The 20,462-nt window shown below is 46.8% G+C and overlaps 1 protein-coding gene across 5 annotated transcripts in view; it reads right to left on the reverse strand.

The window, feature by feature from the left end:
• The window catches only part of SGCD (sarcoglycan delta), a 405,818-nt gene that overhangs the window by 376,936 nt on the left and 8,420 nt on the right, over positions 1-20,462 (reverse strand). The window contains exon 1 of one of the 5 annotated variants that reach the window (XM_025200973.1): positions 13,008-13,025. The exons of the other annotated variants lie outside the window; for them this stretch is intronic. The gene's annotated coding sequence lies outside the window, so the exon portion shown is untranslated. Of the gene's footprint in view, positions 1-13,007; positions 13,026-20,462 lie in introns of those variants that run through there. 5 annotated transcript variants of the gene reach the window in all.

Here is a 20,462-nt window from a genome sequence, read left to right on the forward strand (position 1 = left end):
CAAAAACCTTCTCTACCTCTCCTCTACTTCACCTCCTGGACCACCTGAATCAGGCAGCAGCAGGCTGAGAAGAGAGCTCCTATCCCCTGCCCCCCAAGCACTCAAGAACCAGCAACCACTTTGCTTGGGCTCCTTTTTTCCTTCCCAACCCCGGACCAGGAGGAGCAGCACCGCAGTCCCGGCTCTGGAGCTGGAAGGGCAGATTGGGGTCTCACTGTCCGCATGGTGGGATAGTGACTGTGGCAGCATCAGACCTTTTATCATGGGGCTGTGCAAAATGGTAGCCTTCCTCCTCAACACCCTGGTACGTACCGGGAATGGGAAGATATACCGTATTTTCTTTCATACAGTGCACCCCAGGATACATGCCTTCTTTACATGAAAGGCAGAAACTTTGACCAAAAAAAGGTCTGTCCTCGTAGTAAGTAGCTGAGTAGCTCCATGTGAATCGCACGCAGATGTTACTATTGCTTGTGCGCCGTAATCAGCAGAAACTGCTCTTACTGTATTTCTCATATATAATGTGCACTAAGATTTCCAGGAGCTGGGTTTTGGGAAGCAGAAGTGCTTGTTGTACATGTTTCCACTGTGAAAAAGGACCCTGTCTGGTTGGCTGGGCGGCTGTGGAGCAGAGGATGTACTCTATGTGTTTGCAAAGTAATATGAACCAATGAAAATGTCAGCCTTGCTAAATCTTACCCTCTAAAGCCCCACCTCTTGAAGTCGGGTGCACCTGTAAGAAACCTGGCTTTGATCAGGAGCAAAAGGACTAGTCTCTACTCTAGCCCTGGTGGCTATGCAGAAAAGCATGGAGCCTTGGATGCCCCAAAAGCAAAAGACAAAGAAAAGCCTGATGTTGTGATATGGAGGACCGTGAATTATGTAGTTTGAGCATTTACACTTGCAGCAACTGCCCTTGTGCAGCCTGGATATAATGGCTCTACAGCTACACCCGCTGTGCACTGTGGGAGATCGAGCTCTGATGCTGCTCCTAGCCTAATGCAGGGATATTGCAGAGGCAGCTACCAGTTTTCAAAGCAATGCTATGGGAAACACTGCTTTTGCATGCCTAATGAATGGAAGTTCCAGTAAAATATAATTAAAGATGACACCTCCTGCAAATTGCACAATGATGAAGATGCTTCCATGAACAGGACTGCAATTCAGCTTTAATTGGGGGTGGGAGGGAGGAAAAGGGGGGTAACAAGGCAGTAATGTCTCCAAAACATCAAGCTCCACCCGGCCAAAAAGGAATAGCCCGTTTTCAAGTTTCACATGAGTTGCTCTCGGAAAACCATCTACTTACCAAACAAGGGAACAATAGTGCATTTGGTTGGTATCACTTAGTACCTCATTTATTTTTTCTTTGGTCTCATATCTACTTACAGACTGGCCACACAAAGGCATCAGGATGCACGCACCTAGTATAAAAATAGGAAGAAATAAGAACCTTTGTTGTTTCAACGTAGACTGTCACCATTTATACGGAGGGACGAATCGTTACGAACCGGCAGTGGTGTCACAGCATAAATAGTCACTGGAGGTTGGTTGCTTGAGGACAAGTCAGCCAGCCAAAGCCATGGCACATCTATGCACTGGACAGCCAATTATTGCACAAATTGTCCAAATCAACCTCTACATTTGCATACTGTCTTCCTCTATGCAACTGTCTGCATGCACAAACCTAGTACTTAGCCATACAATGACATCTTTGCTTCATCACACCCGCTTCTTTCTACCTGTGAAAACAAATGCAAGTTTGGCTCATGCCAATCCAGTAAGAGACAAATTTAGAGGTCAGGTTGAGGCACCTTTGAAAATTTAGCCCGAAATGTGCCAGATAATTGAAAAACAGAATTGCTGTGAGCTATGTAATGCTCACAGAATATTACTAACAAATTCTGTTCTGGCTAGGTCTAAAATGCACTTTAAAAATGCATTAAAAGGTGATCTTGAAATGACAACACTGACTCGTGGGATTTATAAAGGCATTTGCTTGAATAAAGAAAGGGGAATCTCAGAATCTGCCCCAATGCTAATGTTCCCTCTACAAAGTTAAGGAGCTATAAATCCGGAGGCAGAAGTCATATCCACTGTTTATTTTTGCTATAGCAGTGTGGCAAATGTTACAGACACAAAACATATATGGTCATTTGTAATAAAGCAAAAACATCGACAGCTGCTATTACTCAACATCATGCTGCTTCTTTAATGTAAAACTTGCTTTGGGCAATACAAAAACCGCATTCAGTCCAGAGTTCATGGTCAGAGAGCACCCCAGCTGTGTCAGCCACTGTACAGATGCTGCAAGAATTGCCTGCACTGAAATAAAGTGCACTGTAGCCTCAAACTTTGATTTTGGTTTTCGAAAGAGGGGAGCGTCTTAATAGAGGACAACTGACCACAAGGCAGGAAGACTAGCTGGTAGGAGCATTAGGAACACAAGATGCAAGGCTAGGAAGGACTTCATTCCCCATTTACTGCCAGCAACCACATCCATCCAATGCCTCCCACGTGCTCAAAGGCATGCTCAAAAGGCACTCCAGCTTTAATTTAAGAGGCGATTGAAAGGTAACTTGGTTACAGCTGTTGAGTTTGTACACATGGAGAACATAGCTCCCTTCTTTTTCAAATTAGATCCTATGGCTGGTAGTGGAAGCCACAACCACACATGTCCAAATGAAATGTGAATTTTTAAACAGAGAAGGATGTTTTAACCATTGAAATAACTACCGCAGGTAGCATTTGCCATCACCTGGAGTCTTTAGAATAACACCAAGTACCGATTCACTGGAGGAAGTGAAGGCGCAAAAGGTGATTTTGAATCCAAATTTCAATGAAAGTAGGCACTTACCATGCTTTTTAAACCACAGGTCAACCATAACTCACTGGTCCCAATACAGGAAGCACTAAGTGAATCGTATGGCCTGCATCATGGACAATGACTAGACCATCACGTCCACCCTTCAAGTCTATTAGCCCAGGTCGGTAGAGTCCAAGAGTCTCCCCTCATCTCTCCAGCATCTCTTTTGAAGACCAAATGGGGAACACAGATTCAAAACTTCTAAATCCTTACAACCCAAGCATGTCATTTAAGGGGTCGCCTACTCATATGATCCATGTGTCCGTTCTGAACTATAGCAGCTAATCTGCTACCTGAAGCATAATTCAGAGTGATACAGAAGAAGCAGGCCCTCACAACACACTTCTGCATAACAGAGTTTATACCCAGAAGGCTGCCTACACTACACAGCTGAATTCAAACCTAAATAAAGCGGTGGCATTGGGAATAGCATCAACGCAAGTCACGCTGATGACATTGTTTCTTGCAAACGTAGCTTTCGTAAGTCTATTCTGCTGCACTTGACACATTTATTCTTTGATATAACTCTCCTTTTATTGTACGTCTTAAAAAAAAGAAATGCTCTACTCCCCCCCACATCTCCTCCCACTACCAGAAACCATCTTAAAATATAGCAGTTCTTGAAAACCAGTATTAAAGTGACTATAAACTCACACATAACTCTCTCTGGACCTTATCTTGCGCAGAGTGTATTGTCAGAAAGCAGAAAATGCAGTTTGTCTCGCATTATCTGTAATAAGATAGACAGTCCTTCATTTTAACAAGGTGCCACTGCCAATATCAGCCCTGCTGTGTGAGGAGCCGATGCAATGATTTTGTTATTTATACAAGTGGAATGAAACCCAGTGAGACCCGAGGCAATTGATGATACCTTCCAGCGACTGGCACGTGTTGCGTATTCACACCGCACCTTGGTAAAAATTACAGCAACAGATTCGATCCTGTCCGCGATGTGTCAAGACATCCACTGACCCACTTCCACCCAGCTTCCAACAATTAGTTACTGGAGCCTTGTGCAAAGAGTCACATTTGCCTGGTAAGTGTGAACACACATTCAAGTCCACTGCAGTCATGGGAAGCCGGTACCGTAGCATGTTCAACAACAGGGGTAAAGACCTGGTTTGTTCCTACCCACTCAAGTCATTGGGTTAGAGGCAGAGGAAGAGAAAAACAGCTCGCTCATGCAAGAAGAGGTCAACGCATTGCAGTCATCGGCTCTTGGAGCCCTCTCCTTGGATCTCAGGTAGCAGTAACAACAGCGGTGATGAAGGTTAACTTGCATGGACAAGACTTGGTTATAACTGAGCTGATGAGCAAATTTACAGACACTATAAATGGCTTCTCTGAATCCCCATGAACTGTGCAATGGACCATTACTCTGCTTCTGGCGACATCACGCCAATGGCAACCTTTCAGGAAGCAGAGCCAAATGACCCGCCGCCACTTTCCCCTCCCTTCCCTCGCTATCGATAAACTGAAAACACATTTCTAATCTGTACTCACTCAAGAGCTGGGCACGTTTGGGTCATAATTTCTGTCTGCATGTTTTAAATTCCCTCCTTCGCTAGGAAGAGCCCGTTAAACTGGCAGTCATCTGTACGGAAGATCGTGAAGTCTAACATAAGGACAAGCAATTAGCATTACAATCAAATGGAGCAGACAAACATTCGCTGGCCTCGGGCGTGAAAGGCACACTGATGAGCACGAGTTCATCTGTTCCTTGAAGCTTGATTGAACTCGTTGGAGCTCACAGTGACTATTTGTTAATTCCTCCCCACCGCCAACACCCAACACAGCTGTCCCTCGAATATTTGTTTAAGACCTACCTACGGCTTCCTCAACGCCAACACCCAACACAGCTGTCCCTTGAATATTTGTTTAAGACCTACCTACGGCTTCCTCTAAAATTTGGAAGGATAGGGTGTAAACCAAGGCGAGACAGGCTGTCATGAGTTTTGAGGCAAGCTTGGATATCTCCATACAAGGCCCAGCACTGTAGGAAATCATTATTTTGGTAACGCAATAACGTAATCTATAGGTGAGGGAGGTATTTGGACAAAGCACGCATTAGGGTAAGGACTATCAAAGGTGCCAGCATCCTCTTTTGGAAGGAACTACAGGCCTGACGCCATTCTCGCTCCAACTAAATCATAAGCGATACTGGCATTGTTTGAGTGAGTTACACCGGGGCGGACCTGACATGAGGAGAAGGTAAATCAAACCCCAAATTATAGTTTTGGGGATCTACATCTGAGGGGCCTGCCCTTGGAAATGCTAGTACCGTAGACGGTGGCTGCTACAAAGACCACGGTGCATTGCTGGCACGCTGCATGCCCTCGTGCTTAGAAGTACAGACATGTTATTCTCTCCAGCACTAAATCTACCAAGATGGCTCAGGCCATTGAGATCACAGCTGGTCTGCGAAGGATACAGTTGTTTATCCTCTAGCCGCGTGGTCCAGTAAATGCCAGAAACAATAAGAGAATAAGAACAAGCAAACAGACGTGGAAATTATCACCTAATATTCCATGATAGAAACCCACTGCCTGGCTGCTGCTCTCTCACCATGCGATTAAAAGATTGCCACACGAGCCTTTTTAATAATAACGAGCCCACTTACCCCCCAAGGGCGCAATAAAAATATAGGCCTGACCATTATAAAGACAGGATATAATTTGCTAACGAACGAACGGCCCTTTTTAATTCGCCACGGGCCCTAGGGGCTTGATAGGAAATCCTTGATGTGACAATACGTTGGACGCAGTGCTGGTTTGCACTGATGGACGCGTGCCAGCAGGGCCAATCCTTCCCCTTCCCCAAAGCAAGGAAACAATCCAGTGAGTAATTGTTTTGTGTTGCTGTAGCAGGAAGGTTTGATAGTCCTATTAGTCTCGCAGCAGAAGGTCGCAAGGAGTTTATAAACAAAGACGACCTGTTACTCGGCAAGGGATGCACGGGGAACCGAACAGAGAGGTTTGGAGATGTCGGGGGCCTCTGACGAGATGGCTATTTACGAGCGCCGGGCGGTTTTCGTGCGCTGCTTTTCATCGCAAGACTTCCCACAGTATATGTATAGTTCAGATTGTTGCACTGAGAGCGCAGATAAGCTCCTAAAGCTACATTTTTCCATAAAACAGAGTTGCAATGCAAGGCTAGTGACAAACGCCGGCATCAGTAACCGGCAGGATCGGCATTTTGTTTGGGCTTGAGAGAGAAATAAGCAGAGACATAGCCGATCGAAGTGAGTCGCTTTCTCTCCGCTCTGCAGGATTATTTTCTTGAAGTCCTAAACGCTAACTCTCGACATTACACTGAGTTTCAAGAATGGCTCACAATGCTGCCGCTACAATAACCAGTTCCAGGCTCCTCACTTCGGTTTCACGTTCGACTTCTCCACTGGACACTACCGGTGTTGAAGTCTAATCTCGCACGTTCCAGGGAGTGCTCTTAAAGTTCATGAAACTTTTCCTGTGAAACCTTGTGACATCATACAGCATGATCGGGATGATTTACCATCCCAATAAATTTAGGGGATTCAGATGCCATGTTTTCACATTTCCCATGTGTTCCCAATGTGTATGTGCATGCAGGTCTGTACTGGCCAGAACTCGTACAATGGAAGTGATCGAGATTCAGATGTGGAAGGTTTCTCATGCCAAAATGCTCCACTGGAAAACAGAGAAACCCTAGCTCTGAAGTAAAAGGCATGGAGAAGACGACTCATAAAAAACTGGAGAAATACCATTGAGATGATTTGGTTCATGGAAAATGGACCTGGCAATACAGCTGTAACAACACGAGGGATGCTCCTCTATTTTGTACTTTGCATGGAATCAAAGAATAGCAAATGAACAGTTAAACTTTCTTATTGCACTCATTGCTAGCTAACTTTTGGTCCTGTCAGAGCCACCGAATAAAAAACACAGTGCAAAGCTCCAAATGACCGGTCTGGAATAGACTACAAATCCCTCATAGTCATTTAATCAGGCGGAAAAAGAGAAAGCCCGCTAAGCCACCTATTCCATCTCTTCGTCACACAGGCCTGTTTGACCCTCTATGCTGAGTCTGATTTGCTGAGGAGGGGAGGGGAAGCGTCTTCTCTGCCCACTGAAGAAATGCAGAAGAAAAGATGTGGGATATTTATAGAGACGAGGTCAAAATAGTGAAAAAAAGAAACCCCAAAATAAGTTTCATGAAAACTTTTCTCCTGTTTATTCCCCCCCACGTCTAAGAGTCTCCCAATTCTGCTTGCTGCAGTACTGAGGGTCTCGACGTATTCCACCAAACAACCCCCTTTTTGTGTCTTCAAACATTTCTCTACGGCATCCAGAACGGTGCTATCACTGGCAGTTTTGGCGAGGAGAGGACAGGAAGCGTTCAGAAGGACACAGTCACACACCGCTATTATATCCATCCGTGCACCAGGCTAGACAAGGGTGGACCTGAATTCCACCAGATGCTTCCTGGACGTACATCCCACGTTCCCCACCCTGAAGACCCACCGTGCAAAGGTTTGGTCTGAATGAGCAGCTCAGATGAGGCATCAGAAGAAGCAAGCAGGAGGACAAGAGCTTTCCAACATTGCCATCGAGCAGGATAAGGCAGTGATCCAGGTCAGAGCAGCTTCCCATGCCTGTAAGGATGCTCTCATATAGGACAAAGTCTGGAGAACCGCTTGCCCCAGAGGACTGGCAACTGCAAGCCGCTTCCCCTTCCCATCTCCCACTTCCATCCGGCCTTTCACACTCTGTTCCTGAGTGATTGCCAGTTACTAAAGATGTAAGGTTCAGTAACAACTCCTTTGACATACTCCAGTTGATGAATATCTTTGACTTCTGCTAATGCATTTTCTTCCCTATGAACAAACCAAGACGTGGAGGAATGACAAATGCCCCAACTTACTGTACCTTCCAACGCTGAGAACAGTCCTCCGACAAAGAAACTATTAATTCACTAAATCACACAAGAAACACTATTGCTATTTACAGTGCTTCTGCATGGGATCATTTTTCAAAATATTTGACTGAACAAATACAGTTATGCTCCAGTCAATTAAAAAGGACACTGCCAAGGTTGTTAGAGCTACCCTTACAGTGGTCTTGATCTCATTTTTAAGCCAGTTCCCTTTTCACCAAGCAGATAATTTCATTATTCAGAGGAACTGAATGCTTTAAAATGGAATCACTGCTAGCAATAAACCCATGCACGCAAACCGTCTTTGGTACGTTGTGTCACAGCTACCAAGGTGAGAGGCTCTCTAGAAAGAAAATAAAGGATAAATAAAGAGACCAATGCAACAATGTGCATGGCTTAATTGCAGAATTTCACACATCTCAGCTTTGCAAATCCCTTTTTCTGGATGGGCAAGTGATACGCCATGCCATTCTCACCATTTTCCTCACCAATTCAAGAGAATGGGCTATTTGAGAAGTTCAGAGGCCAAAAGCCTAATGAGGGAAACCCACATGAGCCTATTGCAAACTCTGGTTTTTGCACGAACCAGCCATGCAATAGCCAACTAGCTCAGGCTCATGGAAGTCAGTCCCAGGGGGCTGCAAAGAGCCGGTGAGTAGGTCTACATTGCAATACAAAAGGCACAGAAACCATCTTTCTGCCACAGGTGTGCACAGTGCCTGGCCTAACAGGACCCTTCTCCATGTCATGGTCTCTATATAAAGGCAAAGCAATCATTTTACCTATTGTGCTGGCAGGAGCATGGTCAGCTCTGGAGGGAAGGCACTACAAAGACGATGATAACACCATAGGAGGAAGAACTCTTGCTGGGGCCAACGTCAGGGAAAGCAAGTTGAAACCCAGAGCATGTGAGATCATCTCTCAAATCACTCTCTCATGGCAAGCCCAGGCAGACTGATAATGTGGTAAAGCAGCTCAATGTTTTGGCCCCGTGGGCCAGAGGAGTGGTGTGGGACTGCTCTGAGGGTCATGATCCAGCCGTGGCCGCAGCTCAGATGACACAGCACTGGGGGACCATGGGTTGAGCACCCCTGTACTAGGGCATCTTGGACCAGACCTTCTCAACCCATGGGCTACGATCCGAAAGTGGGTTGCAAGAATATATACGAAAGGGTCGGGAACAAACTTTAAAAATGGATTCTCCTTGAAAGGAGAAAAATGTGGGAAACCGTGGCTTTTTCCTTGCACGATGGCAGAGCTCCAGCCTGCGAGAGGCTGCTTGGGGCCCCCCTGCCCCACACACTGGGAGAAGGGCACTGGGTCGGGACTGGCCATCGATGTTTATGAATTGGTCTTGGTATAAAAACAGTTGAGAAACACTGTTCTAGAGCAACCCTTACAATTTCACAGATTTCACAGACGTTAGGGCTGGAAGGGACCTTGCAGGATCATCGGGTCCAGCCCCCTGCCCAAGGGGCAGGACGTCAGCGGGGCTCAGATCACCCCAGCAAGATAAGCATCCAATTGTTTCTTAAAGGTATCCAGAGTAGGTGCTTGCACCGCTTTTGGGGGCAGTCTATTCCAGACTCTGGAGACTCGGGCGGTAAAGATGTTTTAGCCTCTCCCGGCACCTCAGACTGCCCTCGTCCCTCCGTCGTTGCAATGCACTCATGGGACCAAACTATGCAACAGCCTCCTTTGCTGAATTCCTACCAAGATAGTAAGATGCAACCTACTGTGCAGCCTGTAGCCAAGAGCAAGCACCACCAAGAGCTTTGGTGAAAACTTTCCATTACTTCCAACCTAAAACAGAACAGGTTGCGATATTCTCAGCATCCACTCCAGAACATTTTCAGGCATCAATGGGATGCTTATTCTTTTTTAAAACTCCCCTTGTTGGAAGCAAAGGCGTGACAACAAAGCTAGGAAATATGATGCTCAAACCCACGTCTACAACTCTGCTTCCTCCTAAGACATCATTACCTTAGATTTCAATAGTTCTGCTTTAAACATACAATCTTTCAAATTGGTTTTTACAACAAAACCTGGGCTCAGAAAGCTTATTATGCACAGCATTAAATGAAAGGCTCACCCTCAAAGTGAGTTTGCGCATGTGAAATTAAAGCACGCTGGACAGCATCCCATGCATCTGATCCAGGACGCTAGTCTCATTAATAAAGAGCGACCGACTTTGGCAATGATGAACCTGAAAGCCATCCTTGCCTAGAAGCCAAAATGTGCAGGGGGTGTCTGCAGGGGGAGTGAGGATGGGGACATAATCAAACAGATTTGTTTCTTAGACAACCAAGCCAACACATTCAAATCTTGTGTTCACACTTTGACAAATAATCATCTGTTTGCAATTAATGACTCCAGGCCTGATTCTGTTCCAGGCATTTCCATCGATGCAAGTGAGAGCAGGATTGGCCGCTTCACTAGTTACGACTGAAATCCATGACTCACTCTTGAATATCTGGTTCCCGTCGAGTGCAGGCTCACAAGTATCTTCGATACATTGCCAGAAATAGGATCCATTTGTCATCAAAGCATTACACTGTGTTTTCATCACCGCCACCCCCACCCTGAAACTTCGTGGCATCTTTCTTTTCTGCAATGCTTCAGCACCATACCCTGTTAAAGAGCCAAAACCAACGGTAGTGGCTTTCCTAGTGCCTACCTCAAAACAGTCGTACAGCTAGTTTTTCTCTAAAATGCCAGCACGGGCTCTGTAAACTAAACCGTGAACCTATTCAGATGTTCAGGGCCAATCCACAATTAAAGATATACCGGGGCTACGCTTCTTGTGCAATGCTGAGGACTGTGGAAAGTAGCACCTGGTTCGACAGAGTCCTGCTATGGCTGAAAACCTAATTTGGACTCAGGTTTTGGGAACCAATATGCAAGAATGGTTGTTTTTAACCCTAATTCTGAACTGCTGGCAGTGATTCATAGATTCATATTCATAGATTCATAGATTCATTTACATCACTTTTCCCAGGAAGAATAACAGAGCTGAATTTCAGCCGTGTGTATAGCGATAGCACAAAAGCAAGGATTTCTTTACATTTTATTTACACCCAGAAAACAGTTCATAAGAAGGGCATAGACCTGCACAAGGCTGGCTCTCCATTTTAGCATGCAGAAGTTGTCTCAAACATGCACCAATTCAGAAAGAAGGAAACCTGAAAAAAAATCTCCTTCCTATGTTATTTCCCACACCAAGTACAGCGGTTAGGCCCAGCTCTTACAGCAATGCCCACCGCTGAAGATCTGCCACATCAAACTTATCCATGCAACTGCAGATAAGCTTCGGTCAGCTCGTACGTCCGTAGCAGACTGCAGTTCAAAAGCTGGAATAAAAACCGGGGGCTGTTGCGATGCAGGTTTGAAAGACTTCAAGGAGTTACTGGAGCGGGACAGACTGTATGAAATGTTTTTATCAAGCAAGGCCAGCAGCAGTCCAATGGCTCAAACAGCTTCCGTTTAATTAGCGATTTGCCCAAGTAGAAGAGAGGCTGTTGGAAGTGTCCAGTGCAGCTTTCTCATTTCTGCTTCGTTGTGATCCAGCTAGCAGCCGCTCCATTCCTGACCGAAACGGAGCTCATTATCCAGCCAAGATGAGCCCTCCTCAGGAGTGAGGTGTTTCTACTGCTGTTAATAGCATTGGTTCGCTATGACAGCTCCCGGGGCCTGCTTCCAGCAGAGATGCACCTGACACGTGAAGGTGATACAGGAAGCTTACGCTCTCGCATCCAGAGCAGAAGGCGCGGTACAGATTGGTACCTAACGATGCAACAGAACCGCTATTAGTTTGATCTGGAGGCATGAAGACTGGAAGTGTAGGTCTTATTGGAGAGGCCACAGGCCGGGTCGGAGTTGAAGGCAATACGGAGGGAGCATCCGAATCTGTTCCCGACGGCTATAGAGAATGGTGACCGTCGCTGAACACCCCTGCCTGTGACCACAACTTTGAGCTGTGGCTTGCAGGCTCTCCCAAGGATTGTGCTGTTAGCATTTAGACAGGGAACGCACCCGATCCATCAACTTAGGCTAAAAAGCTAACCCTTTAACCTTGTCTGCCTATGTCCTTAGACCAACACGGCTACAACCTACACCCCTGCAACCCTTTAAAAAGACATTTCATTCCCTCATTGTCGTCTTGCCCAGGTTCTCAGCTTGCACGCTAAAGGACGTCGCTTTTTACCCGGAGCACGATCAGCCTCACCAACCTTTGAGCAAACGTGACAGATCTGGCCTGTGAGCTGGGAGGTGACAACCCTTACACTAGACCATGCTCCCTCCAGGGACTGAACCACTTACTTCCCCCCACTTCGTGTGGCCAGACCTTATCTTGCAAGCCACACGTGGCCACCAGGCCGTGTAAAATGTGGCTTCAAAAAGAAAATTACTTAACGATGAGTTATTTGAACTGGGACTTGGTGCAGATCACGGGCTCGGAGACATAAGCTTCTTGAAAGCTGTGCGTCTGGTGACTCCCAGCTGTGGCAAGATTTGGGTTTGCAGGTAGAAGGGTGAGGAAGTTCAGCCATCCATGCAATATACCTTATTTTTGTGTAATAATTAAAAAAACCCAAAAAACTACTCAAAAAAAAATCCATCCGGTTCCTTTTTCCTCCATAACCAGGTGCAGTGGTACAAGGACACCGCCAAAACGTGTCTCTCCAGAAGCTCGATGCCATTCTGCAAGCACACGCAGCTGCCTCGTGACCGATTACTTTCCCCACTCCTCCTCAATTAAGCAGACAGGACTGGATTTTGCTCACGCGTTCCAAAAAATAGAGCCAGATCTCGAGCTGGTGTAAACTGGCAGAAATCCACCGACGTCCGCGGAGCAACACTGATTGATGACAGCTCAGGATCTGGCCAATGGTCCACTAACGCGGGTTATTCGTGATCTGAATGTCAACTAACGCGGCTCGCATTTTTTCAAGCTGTTTTACTACGTGTGTGCTGCAGAGATAAAGCCCAAAACTCGCATCTCTCGCTTCCTCTGCCCTCGGTCAAAGTCCAGAGGAAGCGGCGTGCGAGTGCAGCCCCCGGGATTTACATCAGTCGCTTTTGTCGCCAACACCTACTTGGCCAACTCAGTCCCCATGACCCTCCACAGTGACGTTGTCCCTGGATCTGAAGCAGGCTAGACTTTAGCTTTGAAAGCAAACATTTCCACATGCAATGGTTGCTTTGGTCTCCTCCTTCCCCTGGTACTAACCTGAAGGATGTGGACTTGCCCGGTAGAGTCCTCCAGCGCCCTGCCATGGTTTGCTCACCGAACAGCCTGTTCCCTTCACTAAGCACTACAGATGCTACAGGGGATAACGAAGCTGTGCTATAGCAGGAAAGCCCAGACCATCCCTGGGGAAGCCTCCTGGTTAGGCCCTCACCGGGAACGCAAGGCAAGGGTGGAGCTGTGGTCAGTCGTTATCAAAGGCTGCGTCTGTACAGGAGATGCACCCCAGTTCATAGGGGATGCTGCTCCGCCGGCACGAACAGCAACTTACCCTGTCTGCGCTACATACTTGGGGCTGAGCTGCTGTGTCATTTGATAGCTGCAATCAAGCCAAGACAAGACCATGGAGCAGGGTTTTAGTTATAGGGTTATCACATTTCCAAAGGAGTATATCCATTATACACCAAATTTGACATGTGGTAAAGCACCGAGACGCGTAAACCTGTCCAAATTGCACACCTGCAGACACTTTCTGGCCTGATCCCAGTAGGTGCTCCCACCCCAGCACGCTGCACTGTGCACACAGCGTCATTCATAGATCTGAGACGCGCCCAGGGCTCCCCAGCCCCACAGACCACAATGTCCCACAGGGACTGGCAGAGAAGCCCTTACAGGAAGGCGCCGGATCAAAGATGCATGGTTCAGTTCCTTCACCTTGTTAGAGGAGCTGATGCCAGGCACGGGAAGAGCCTGGCTGATGATCTGTGCCACAGCTGAGTTTTGAGTTTGCATCAAAAGGATTGCAAGGGAATATCAAAGATCAAAACTTGGATCCACTTCCACCCATCCCAAAACCTCCTTCAGATGCCATCGTACAGCCTGGAGGAGGCATGTCTGTGCAGTAAGATCAGTTATAAAGAAGTTATATCTTCTCATCAAATATTTTAAATAGTGTCCCCTTCCATCACCTGAAACGTGCTTTCGATTCGCTGATCCCTCCCCATGGGATGCAAACCCTGCAACGTCCACATTGGAGTTGCTGATGGGAAAGGATGAACGTGCCACTGAGATTTTTTTTTCTTTTAAACAAGACTTTCTCGTTTAGCAATCAGTTGCTCTTCTTCCTTATCCAGCACCAACGTTTCAAAGGCAATAGCCCCAAGTGCCTTGTATCCAAGCAAACAGTGAGACCACTCCAGCTTTCAACATATTTACATATGTTGGTAGTACCAAAGCTCACAACAGAAGTTAAAATCATTTCAGATACTAAGGAGATAACGAGGGGGAGATGAGACCGACGGCAGAATTACGTGAGCAAAAAGACACCCAAAGTCAATGGGATTCTTTCCGTTACTTGTAATATGTATTGGCTCAAGCCCCTCGATAACCTTGGCTGTGCCAGAACTAGATACACATAGCTGTATCCTGGGCTGATGTAAAGTGGTGGCACTCCACTGTGTATTGCTGAATCGATTTAGAGGCAGGAAACTTAGCCCAAGCAGCTCCTACTTGGAAGATGAGAATCCAATAGGCGGTTAAACACATCAGGCCACAGCTGTGCTTGGGACAGCCACGCATCAAAAAAAGCTCTCGTCCCCAAGCAAACCCACATTTCATCCCAGAGTAATCCTGAATTCCTAATAAAAAAGCTTTATACAGTTAAAACCCCAAGTGTGATGCTGCCCATGGTTATTTAAAGAAGAGGACTAAACGCAGCCTTCATCGCATAAAAATTGCTATTAACATTTTTCAACCCAGCGTAGGCATTTTCAACCACTTTGTTATTTGAATCAACAAGAAACAGACAAGTTATTGGAAGCTTGTAGTTGAGAAAGTTGTAGGTTAAATGCCAAAAGTTTCCACCTATTCATTACATGTGTAAAATTCAGCCACTTCCAATTATCTTGTGCATCCAAGTTTGTCACCAAGCAACACCTGTAGTAACGCATTGTCAGAGCTTTCTGGAAAAGCATCAGGAAAGCCTGCCATTTAATGCGTTAACAATCGCATGTGACATTTCTCAGCTTAAAAAGCTATTGGGGCTTCCTGCTTTTATGGGCTCTAGCTGCTGCTGTCCATAACACGGGAGGACGGAGGCAGCAACAAAACATGTATTCGGGTGGTGATGATAATAAACAAGCTTGTAGGTTAAGACGGTTCAAACTTCAAGTATTATTGACTAGATTGATGCAAACAGATAAAGGACCCTGGACTTCCCACGCACGAAATAAAAGCAGAAGTAGAAAGTGAAATTACTCACCTAGAAAAACAGCAATACTAAAGAACATCCTCAAGGTCTGAATCAAGGCGAGTTAATCCCTACTATCCTCTTCCCATATTTTCAAGTCATCAAAAATATTTCAATAATATGCGGGCACCATCCCAGGGGAGCTCAGCACAGAACTGCCATTTACCAGTAAACCAAAGAGAGCTAAAGCCACTGTTGAAAAGGAGCATAAGAAAACACATTTCAAAGGGGAAAAAGTGCCAGGCAGAGCAGCAAAATAACCTCGCGAAGCATGCCTAATTTTCAGGAAAGCGTTATTTTTATTCTGAAGGGCAATTAAAACTAAATAGGGACAAGCCTAATCACTTTTGTTGATGCACACAAGAAGTGTGCAGCCATACTGACTGACAAGAAAGCGGGCCAGGTAGCGTTGCAACTGCATGCGAATATATAGATTACAGGCATCGCCAGGCACAGAGCCCTCCTCCTCGGGGGTGGGACGTACCCGCTGCTCCCCCTGCTCCGTGGCGTACAACGTAGTGCTCTTTAGGTCCCCAAGCAACTTCAATGCGCTCACTTTACAACGTAGTACATTACAGCATCTGGGCCAATATACTTCATCGTAAAAAAACCCACTATAGACTGCATTAAGTAACATCCTGCTTTTCATACGACACCTAAAATGGAAATGCTGCTTGCCTGTATACGAGCTCTCTATCGGTCCAATCAAACCTCCCGAGGAAAAGATATTTTCCCTTCCACAGCCGGAGGAGAATTAGGGCTCCGCTTTCCACTGAAAGCCAAGGAGCACAACTCCTAAAAAAAAAAAAAAAAATAATCTCCCCCAATTAGTTGTTCTGGCCATTGCTTGTTAATAATGTTGAACAAAACAAGGGGGAAAATGGGCATTTGGATACTTCTGCCCATCTCCCCCACCAACAAAGAGACTTTACAAAGCAACTAACTTTTAAATTACCTGCAAGTGGAAGACAATTAAGAATCACAATTCTGCAATTTTGCATTTAAGACTGACCGGTAAAGGTAAACTGCAACCAAGCATGGGTAAAAGTTCAACTCTTCTTTATCCTCTCACATAAGAAGATGCTTCCTCAGCCTGGCGAAGGGTATTTATACCCAAAAGCTTGCTAAGCAGAATTTTTCCAACTATTTGAGCTGGTCGAATAAAAGATATCACATCTACCCGAAGAACCTTGTCTGCCTAGGAGAAGTTTTAAGCATTTCCACAAAGAAAGGCACCACCACAGGAAAACAAGCTCTTGGGATACTGCAGTGGCTGCGCTTGGGGACTCATCAAAGGTGCAAGGTTCAAAGGTTTAGAAGTGGAGTGACTGTAACCTGCTTTTTGACACCCGAGTCTTTGCCATACCGAATCCGAGCGATACTGAGCCCAAATGACACCACTGACATTAGCCTGCGCTGTCTGTTCGCAACCTCAAAATACAGCTCTGCTTCAGCACAAAGGCTAGAAGCACAGGGCCAGACCCGCAACCCTTGGCAATCAGCTATCCAAGTCAACACAATTCTGCTAGTTTACAATAGTCAAACCTATAGGCCCTGATTGCAAACTGTATTTTGAGACATGGGGAATAGATAAGATTATGGTCCTCTGCAGAACGTGCTGGCCTTGCACCACTTCTCCGGATGGGATTGCAGAACAACCATGTGTGTTAGTGCAGCACAAGGTTCATCTACTGCAACACCACACCGTGGTCCCCAGCCTCCACACAGCTCTGAGTTGCTTGTTTTTCCTTTCCATGAGACACTACATAAGTGTTAATTTAATGGTTCATTTATCAGCCTCTCTGAATACTAAGCAATTCATTTTGATTTAGTCTGGACCATTGAGTTTAAACCATCCTTTTCTCCCCCAGTGGAAAAAAAACCCCTGTAAGATGCCATCATACAAAAGGGTGTTTCCAATACCTGATTGAATAAAAAGCACATGAATTTAAGGAGGGGGTTCCCTTTACGATTTTTCTTTTGCAGCCTGAGTTTTGCTTTCTGTCAGAGTTTAAAAGCCAAAGGGCGTTTCAGTGGACATTTTAAACGCTCTCAATTCACAAATATCTGTTGGAATATCAGCTCTCCTTCCAGAAGATCACTAGAAAATTAAGTGCACTGTCAATGCATCCAACAAGCTCGTGAAGTTCTGCAGTTCACGGGTGAGGGATCTCATGATTGAAAATTCATTATTCTTCCTAGAAGCTTTCTGTTACTGGAGACATTTTCTTGACAGGAAAGGGGAAAAAAAAACCCACCCATATTATGTTTATGAAACACCAATTTAAAGCCTTCCATCTCGAACAGCAGCTCTCGGCAGCCCTGAAGTTCATGTCATCCTTGCAAAAACAATTAATGCGATTCAACACGCAGTTCGCTGTTTCACAGCACACCGTCAGGAAGATGGCATCTGGGGAACGTGCCACGTAGCCTGGGCGAGCAGGCAAGCCAAGCGTGCCTCTCCGTGCCCTGTCCGCGCGCTGCTGGGGGACGGTGGCAGCACCCAACCGGGAACGTGAGGACAACTCCCGGGAAAGGGAACTTTCTGCCTCAAAAAGGGGCAGCAGCACAAGCAGCTGTCTGAACAATACAGGGGGGCAATGCTGATTAAAACCCTGGTTTCAGCTTCCCAACAGCTCTGCCCAGTTGCAATGACCAACGCCCGGTTTCCCGCGCCGTACGAGAGTTTTCCTGCTGGCACTTACTATGCCCCATCCCCGACTCATTTTACCTGTTGCTCCTTCTCTGCTAACTTTCCCCCTCTCGCAGAGACTTTTAATATTCAGCAGGCACGACCTGCTTCTGCATTCCCCTTCTCCCTTGCACAGCTTCCACAAATGGCTACTATGACTGGAGCCCTGCTAACACGCAAACCCACGCGTGCTACTTCTGACATAGAGCCTATAAGAGAAAAGGTGCGTGACAGAGGATGCCTTGCCATGCATTTCATGGCTTTTACCCGGAGAAAAGCCAGGCAGGGATGTGCAGCGTCCTGTTGATGCAAAAAGACCGTACTCCTCCCTGCAGGCGTGCAGACGGAGGGGAAGGCTCTGGATCCAGGCACCGGCTGGGATAAAGAAATGCAAACGAGTATCCGAGCATCGCATCCCTCCCAACGCCATCCTCGGGAGGGGAGTCGTCCCCAGAGCCGAGGGAGCTCTCCCTGGAAGAAGTGCCAGAAACTTCACCGACTCACAGGGCAAAGGCAGAGGGTTGGGGCCGGTGGGGGTCCACAGGCGATGAAAGAGGCACCGACACACCCCGCCTAAAGACTCAGCACACACACAACCCCCAAAGACCCAGCACATCTCCCACAAAGACCCAACACGAGCACACATACACCCTCCCAAAGACCCAACATGTGCACATGCACCCCCTCGAGACCCAACACACGCCCCATAAAGACCCAGCACACGCATATGTCCCCTAAAGACCCACCCCCTCAAGACCCAACACACGTGTGCATACACACACACCCATAAAGACTCAAGACTTGCACACACACTCGAAGACCCATACACACCCCCTAAACACCCAAGACATACATGCACACACCCTAAAGATTCAACACACATGTGCACACCCCGTAAAGACACAAAACACACACCCCTAAAGACTTAACACGTGTACATACACCCCCTCAAAGACCCATAAACTCCCCCTAGGGCCAAGACACCCCCCCACCCTGAAGACCCAATACACGTGTGTGCATACACATATCCCCTAAAGACCCAACCAACACCACCTAAAAACTCAACACGTGTGCATATGTACACACACAGGCACCTATATGCACCCCATAAAGACACAAGACTCACACACCAAAGACCCAAACACCCCCTAAAGACTCAACACACGTACATGCACACACACAAAGATCCATAAACACCTCCTAAAGACCCAAGACACACACACACACACGCACCACAAAGACCCAACAAACACCCCCGAAAGACTCAACGCATGTGCTTATGTATTTACACACACAGACCCATACAGACCCCCTGGAGACATGACACACACACCCCACATAAAGACTCAAACACTCCCTAAAGACTCAACACATGTACGTACACACACACAAAGATCCATAAACACTGCCTAAAGACTCAATACACACACCCCACCCCGAAGACCCAACACACATGTGCACACACACATGCATACCCTGAACACCCAATACATGTGTAGGCACACACATCCCCTGAAGACTCACATGTGTGCACACACACACCCTGAACACCCAATACGTGTGCATGCACACACACCCTGAACACCCAATATATGTGTGCACGCACACCCTGAAGACTCACGTGCACACCCCCCCTGAAGACCCAACACACGTGTGCACGCACACACACCCTGAACACCCAATACATGTATGCATGCACACCCCCCGAAGACTCACATGTGTGTACACACACCCCCGAAGACCCAACACACGTGTGCACACACAATGAAGACTCCAACACATGTGCATGTGCAAACACAACCCAAAGACTCAACACACGTGCACACACACACCCCCTGAACACCCAATACATGTATGCATGCACACACACACCCTGAAGACCCAACACACGTGTGCACGCACACACCCCCTGAACACCCAATACATGTATGCATGCACACACACATCCTGAAGACTCACATGTGTGTACACACACACCCTGAAGACCCCAAGACACATGTGCAAACACAACCCAAAGACTCAACACAAGTGCACACACACGCACCCTGAAGACCCAATACATGTGCACACACCCCCCCTGAAGACTCACATGTGTACACACACACACACACACCCTGAAGACCCAACACATGTATGCACACACACACTATGAAGACCCCAACACACATGTGCATGTGCAAACACAACCCAAAGACTCAACACCCTGAAGACCCAATACATGTGCACACACCCCCCCTGAAGACCCAACACACGTGTGCACGCACACACACCCTGAACACCCAATACATGAATGCATGCACACACTCATCCTGAAGACTCATATGTGTACACACACACACACACACACACACCCTGAAGACCCAACACACGTATGCACGCGCACACACCCTGAACACCCAATACATGTATGCATGCACACACACCCTGAAGACTCGCACATGTGCACACACACACACGCACACCCCCTGAAGACCCCACACACGTATGCGCACACACACACTATGAAGACCCCAACACACATGTGCATGTGCAAACACAACCCAAAGACTCAACACAC

The sequence above is a fragment of the Alligator sinensis genome, unplaced genomic scaffold (assembly GCF_000455745.1).
Source record: "Alligator sinensis unplaced genomic scaffold, ASM45574v1 scaffold550_1, whole genome shotgun sequence".
Taxonomy (NCBI): domain Eukaryota; kingdom Metazoa; phylum Chordata; order Crocodylia; family Alligatoridae; genus Alligator; species Alligator sinensis.